At 40.1% G+C, this 6,309-nt stretch overlaps 1 long non-coding RNA gene across 1 annotated transcript; it reads right to left on the bottom strand.

The window, feature by feature from the left end:
• Positions 1–4,337: 4,337 nt before the first annotated feature.
• On the bottom strand, positions 4,338–5,863 carry LOC123141074 (uncharacterized). The gene is made up of 2 exons (XR_006470160.1): positions 5,431–5,863; positions 4,338–4,674 (listed from the first exon to the last, which is right to left on the bottom strand). It is a non-coding gene; the product is annotated as an uncharacterized lncRNA (long non-coding RNA).
• Positions 5,864–6,309: the final 446 nt, after the last annotated feature.

Consider the following 6,309-nt stretch of genomic DNA (forward strand, 5'->3'; position numbering starts at 1 on the left):
TACAACTTGGTACTTATGGTGGGAGAGGGGAAAATTGGTCCATAAAGAGAAAACTCAAGATGCTAACTAGATCTCTATGGGGATTCGTGCTATTACGTTAAACTATGTTATGGATATATCATCGAAGGCTACTATAAAAAGAGGGGGTTGGTTCCAACCTCCAAGGGGATTGGTAAAGCTTAATGTGCATGCCTCTTTTGATCATGACATGCTTAGGGGCACGGCTGGTGCTGTTTTAAGGGACGAGAAAGGAAAATTCATTGCAGGGGGAAATTGGAGATTTGATTGGTGCACAAATGTCCTGGAAGCTTTGGCACTTAGATATGGTCTATCAATTGCTCAAAGGGCGGGTTGCAACCGTCTAGTTATTAACTCAGATAACTTGGAGGTCATCGTAACCATGAATAATGAAGGACGGCCGGCAAGTATAGCGGCGATAGTGTTTGACGATTGTTATTTTTTGGCTTGTGATTTTCCCATTACTAGATTCGAGCACTGTAATACGAAGCCAATAGGGTTGCCCATGAACTTGCTAAGTTAGATAGATTTTCTTCAGCTTTGAACTGGTTTGAGGAGCCTTTGAGTGAAATTGTACCGCTCCTCATAAACGATGTACATGTTATTGAAAATGGATAAAAATCTGTGTTTTTTCCAAAAAAAAATAACTCAAATAATGCTGGGAATTCAAGGCTGCAAAGGATGTTGTGCGTAGTAGAACAAGTGGAACAGTCGGCAAAACCATAATAGCACGCCTTACTTCCCAGTTGCCTTCCAAGCCTAGAACCAACACACAAAGATCAAAACGTGGTGTTTTGGATAAGTGAAGGATCGTCCACCCGAATTATGTAGCATGTGATGCACACACCTAAATTAAGACGGTAGCGGAATGGAGACCTTGGGCAAAGAAGAGCTGGCACTCACGAGTTCAATTTCCATGCCATGCATCGTTGAAAAGGAGGACTCCTTTTTATAGAACTGCAAATCCTATGCAATGCATTTCTGCCCTCCCCTCTCACTTATCCGAGTCATAAAATCCCCACCTATCTACCTTCCTTATCAAAACTTTAAGGAGTTCTCATTGATCCCGTTGTACCATTTTTCAAAAATATGTGAAGATTTGGTACCTTGAAGTGATCGAATCGGATCGATGAGGTACTTGATGCAGTGTTTCAACATGTGTTATGATCCTTACACCCCTACCACGCTAAGATTCAAAGCTTTCACCCGTCACTTGCCTATCTCGTATGGAAAAATATTAAAGTAACAGAAGCTAATGTTTAGTTCTTTTCACCGATAAAACACTGATCATGTTAACCCTACAGATTAGGAGGTGTAGTTTTATTCAAAAAGGACTCGGATATATTATAAAATTTCACTAAAAGTACAAAAGCACCCAATCTTAATAAAAAAATTCTCACATAAATATTGGTTAATTAGCAGATAACATACCATCACAAGGCGAAGAAAGCCCACTAAAACACTGCATTATAAACAAACTTCATCATCTTCCCCACGCGGCAAACCAACTTTATCTTTATGAAATCCCATCAACACCAACGGCGCAGCGAAGCGCGTCCAACCCTTCTAGTAGATTTACAAGTTACACTCCGTGACCCGGGTTCTAGCACTCTCAGACACAATTATTTATTAAAAAACAGTGTGGTTCATCATTGGAACATCATTGATGAACCAAAGAATATTCTAAGGAATATGAAAAAATGTCCTAAGGACAAAATGCTCAAAGTCTAGATGATTAGATATCTTGTTCCATCTCTTTCGGAGGTAGATTGTGTCAAGATGCATTTTCACACTTTTCAAACGTCAAAAGTTGAAGATCATGCATGACGTGTGAGTGATATTCTAGTACTCGCGACTTAGATGCCAATCTTGGAACATTTCTCAAAAAATTTAATTGACTAGATGAAATGTGGAAATAGTTAGCAACAACAAAAAGAGAAACTCCAAAAAGCAGCTTATAATTTTGGGAGACTCCCAACATTGGGAGACACCCAACCCTCCGGCCAACATTACCAAGCTCTGATCGATCTAGCGTAGCTAACTCGTGCACTATTGTTACTTTTCATTGATTAGTTTCTGATGATCTAGCGCAAAAACACAGGGCACCACTACCCATCAGACTACAGATACTTTGCTTCTATCAGACTACTGGCAAGCCGTCCGATCCGGTGCAGGGAGGACGTCCGATCTGGGCCAGGAGAGCGTGAGATTTGCTGGTCTATTTTCTTAATTGAATGCTTCCTAATTTGCCGGTTTGCTTCCTTAATTCACTCTTCGTTATAACTGCTCCCGCACAGCACGGCTGATTTATTTTGTTAATTAATGCTTCCTAATTTGCCAGTTTGCTTCCTTAATTCACTCCTTCGTCATAATTAATCCCGATCTCTCTTTCAGACCTTTCTTTCTCCTCGTGCTTCAGACATATTACAACTGTGTTTCTGTCAAAAGAAAGTTGTGCTTCCAGCGTATTATAATCGTGTTCCTATCAATTTTTTTTCCTTACAACTATATTAGAATCGTGTTGCTGTCAAAAAGAAAATTTGTTTGCAGCATACTAGCACATGTGTCCGTGCGTTGCAACGGGAGAAATTATTGTGCCCACTGTCCATCGAAACGACCGTCATCATGGCATAATAACATCCAAGAGTGCCACCTAAATATGTTTGCGCGTTGCAATGGAGAAAAAATCACCTCACTCTCCTATCCCAGTAAGCAAGTGATGATTTGAGACTAAACACAACCTAAAACATAAGCAATGATTTGATTTATGATACACATCAATTATTCCCAGATGAATAAAATTTGGGTGCTTTCACCATCTTTGCAAAAGGCTACTCTGCATGGCTATTCAACAATCAATACTATGGAAAAGCTAACCTTGATTGATCAATGTGAGCTTGCATGGGTAGTTGTTCAGTTACTCCTTTGTATATACCAAGATATGCAAATTAGCATAAGTAAGTATCAGTTTTCCTGAAAGCACGATAAAAATAATAATATGATTTTGGCCTTGAAGATGAACAAAAAAAGTAATTCTCCTTGAAGATGAACAAAGAAAGGTAACATGCATGCTAATCTGCATTGCACTGAGAGGATCCCAATTCTTGCAAAATATTTCTCTAGCACACTTCGAGTTATGCAAAATCCATATCATGTCAGATAGAAATACATGAGCCGGCGAAAAAAACAGAATTGTAGGAATATGAAAATACCTCATTTTCTCCTCTTTGTAGAACGGTTTTATTGTGTAGTCAGTTTAGCTATGAAAACCTGATGCATGGATGCTCGGCTAGGAAAAGAAGAAAAGAAAAAAATCAAGCAACTATTAATAAAAGATTAACTTGACTCATTGAAGCTAGGGTTGTGCACCTGCTAGTTGAATCACGTGCAAGTTCTCATGGAGCAATTAATCGAGCCATGTAGTCGCCGGATCGATCCACCAGCCTGCTTAAACATGTACTCATGTGTTTAGCTGGGAAAGAATCAAGCTAGCCGGCACCCGGCAGCTCGTAGTTAGTTCGGACTTCCATGTATATTTTTTTGGGTAACATGTGGCCGGCCACTTAGCTTTTGTTTCAATTAAGTTTCCTTTATAGGTACGTCCTGATTTCATTTGTATTGTTCCGGTTTTCTTTGTTTGCGCGTATTGTTAAACGAACAAAACTTAAAAATTAGTGCACGTAAAAGTACTCAAAACGGAACGAAACAAAGCGGAACCAAACCAAGAATATCTATTCCCTTTAATAGTAGGTATAGATTACAATTGTGTTTCTGTGGAAAAGAAATATTGCTTCCACCGAACTGAGATCTGCTTCCATCTAACAAAAAGTGTCATCCATCGTTATGGTACAATTATTATTTTTTGAACGGGAGAAAGCCTCTCTGAGTTTGTTGCTCATCCAACAAAGTTACATCGTTCAATACAAATTGAAACAGAAAAGATGGTGTCTCTATCCCAGAAAAATCGTGCTTCAGACATATTACAAATGTGTTTCGGTCCAAAGAAAATTGTGCTTCCAGCGTATTATAATCGTGTTCCTATCAATTGTTTTTCCTTACAACTGTATTAGAATCGTGTTGCTGTCAAAAAGAAAATTTGTTTGCAGCATATTACAATTGTGTTTCTGTGGAAAAGAAATATTGCTTCCACCGAACTGAGATCTGCTTCCATCTAACAAAAAGTGTCATCCATTGTTATGGTACAATTATTATTTTTTGAACGGGAAAGCCTCTCTGAGTTTGTTGCTCATCCAACAAAGTTACATCGTTCAATACAAATTGAAACAGAAAAGATGGTGTCTCTATCCCAGAAAAATTGCTTCCACGGAACTGAGAGTTGCTTCCATCTAACAAAAAGTGGCATCCATTGTTCCGTACATTTTGTTTACGATGAAGCAAATGTTGTTCCCATCCACTGGATTGAAACAGAACATAATTTGTTTCGGACGAACATAAAAATCCTATTTTTCTATTTATTACATATGCTTTCAGGAAATTGAGATTGCAATTCATAGTGTGCCTAAACCCGTTCAAGTAACAACATGTCTCTCAGCTTCTGTTTGGCTAACGTCGTCCTCTCTTGTACGCCAAATGATGTCCAGAATGCCGTGTAACGCCAAACATAGCCTCCACCGAGCATAACAAGCAGTGCACTGTCTACACCAGCAAAAAAACAGTTGCATGCGTAAGCTCACCAAAACAGCAACCAAATTACAGCAAATGGCTTGAAGCAAAAACAAGATTCTGGTTGAACCAATAACTGGTTTGTTGGAACAGTAGAAGCAAAGGTATACCCAGAAAAAAAGAGTAGAAGCAAAGGTATGGCAGTGATTTACTACGGAAAAGATGTGTAACCGAAGCATGAAAACTGGAATTTAGAAACAATAATAAAGTTGTATAGAAGCATAGAATTTAAGCAAATGATTGTACAATAAAATTTACTAGCAGAAGCAACAATGGCAAATTTGACATTCTAATTATGAGGAAGCATGAAAACTGGAGTTCAGAAACAACTAAGATTGCTGCCAATATGAGGATGCATGCTTTGTGTCGTCTGCATACAAATTTGACCAATCGAGGTAATTTTCTTGCCCAAAGAAGCATGAAAAAAATGCAATGGGTACAGATATATTCTTGCTTGGAAGCATTAAAAATTGAAGAAGAATGGCACTAATTCTAATATTGCTGCCAACCAAGGAGGCGTATTTGTGTGATCCACCTACCTAATTCATAAAACAATTGTGGATGACTTAGTGATCCGAAACATACTGGACGATACAAATTCACACCCACAAACATGGCATAAACAAGCTTTTGGCATCGAGATGTATCAAACAAAAATCAGAAAATAGTTGTGTTAGGAATCAACTAGCAATGCAAGATTAAGAATTACAAAGAGGACAAGACTCAAACCCTAGTTCTGATGTGTATGGGGTGGGTGAATCCTGCCATACTCCATTCGTACTTGATTCTTTTCCGAATCAAGATGCTACCCTGACGAGGTGGACTGGATTCCAGAGTAGTGGTGTCCGATCCTGGTGGAGATAAGCGCGACGGCGTGGGAGGTTGCGAGCTCATCGGTGGGCGGGGCCACGGTTAATGTTGTGCGATACCGGCAGACGGGACGACACACCGGCGAGTTTGGCCGGAGGCCGTTGAGGGGCGGGGCAGAATACAGGCGTACGGAGACGTGCGCCATGGGCACCGACGAGGTCAGATGGGGGCGGCAGAGATGGGAAAAGAGGGCGGTTGGGTGGGGGGCAATTAATTCGGGGTAATAAAGACAGATGACGAGATTATTGGAGACGGGATCTCAGCCGTGAGATGAAAATAAGATCAACGTATCGCGAGCGGTCTGACGATGGTTTCCCTCCACACTACCGATAGGAAGAGTTTCCCTTGTAGGGAAAATATCGAGTGATACGGACACTCACATGATACCCTGCTCCAGGACTGTGTGGTTCCTTGGATCTACATGCAAGGGACAGGATCAACTTACCTATCATTTACACATGCCCCCCTGATACATATGCATATGCCCCCCTGAAAAACATTGTAAAATCACAACAGATATACACAACTGCCCTAAATATCTCCATCGTCAGTGTCTCACCAACAAGTACTGAACACCATCCCCGCTGATCTTATCTGAATCAAACCAACAGGCGCGGATTAGTCAAACTTACATCACATCATTTAGGCCTTGTTCTGTTGATTCATAGGGGATCAAATTATTCAAACAAGAAATGAAAAGATGAAAAGTTTCCCAGCTGAAATAAATAAGCAACAGTG

The sequence above is a fragment of the Triticum aestivum genome, chromosome 6D (genome assembly GCF_018294505.1).
Source record: "Triticum aestivum cultivar Chinese Spring chromosome 6D, IWGSC CS RefSeq v2.1, whole genome shotgun sequence".
In the NCBI taxonomy this organism is placed as follows: domain Eukaryota; kingdom Viridiplantae; phylum Streptophyta; class Magnoliopsida; order Poales; family Poaceae; genus Triticum; species Triticum aestivum.